The sequence below is a fragment of the Wasmannia auropunctata genome, unplaced genomic scaffold (genome assembly GCF_000956235.1).
Source record: "Wasmannia auropunctata unplaced genomic scaffold, wasmannia.A_1.0 LD336092.1, whole genome shotgun sequence".
Taxonomy (NCBI): Eukaryota; Metazoa; Arthropoda; class Insecta; order Hymenoptera; family Formicidae; genus Wasmannia; species Wasmannia auropunctata.
In genome coordinates this window covers 3,556,924-3,557,572 of record NW_012026798.1, presented here as the reverse complement: position 1 = coordinate 3,557,572, position 649 = coordinate 3,556,924, and positions in this window count along the sequence as shown.

The following is a 649-nucleotide window of genomic DNA, read 5'->3' as shown; positions in this document are numbered from 1 at the left end:
AAACGCGATTGCATTGCGTCCCAACACGAAAAACCACCGGTCTGCTGTTAATACACCTCTATTATGTTCCCCTCCTCCATTTCCAGCGTGATAGGTGTATCTAATTCTTTTATGGGCTGTCCATCGAACCTGAATTTTATCACTGTTATCCCCAAACCCTGCGGAGCAGCATCAGTGACGATATTTGTTAGAAATTCATTTGTCACAGAGAACAAGTATAAATTATCAATTATTTTCGCACAGTAATGAAAAACATCAAGCAAAAATTTCAAATGTCGAAATAAAAAAATATTGCATTAGAACAGTTTGATATATGTCAATACATTGTGAAAAATACAGATATCTTTCACAAGGAAAACATTATTGACGGTACTCAATAGACAAGACTATTAATAAATGCGATTTCACGAGGAGTGACGCGTAGCTCCATGTAGGAGCATTTGACTTGTACTAAACAGGTCTCGACAGATTCGATTCTGACATTCATCCCTGTGTTACGTCCGGACCCCAGGATATTTGCTTGGGCTAGATAGAGAGAGTGAGTCTTGTGCGTGAACGAGATGGAATTGGAAGTGGAGGGGGTAAGGAAGGACGTAACTAAGTAAGCTATCTCGCAGGTACGCACAGAGGCGCACGATGCGAGTCGAAG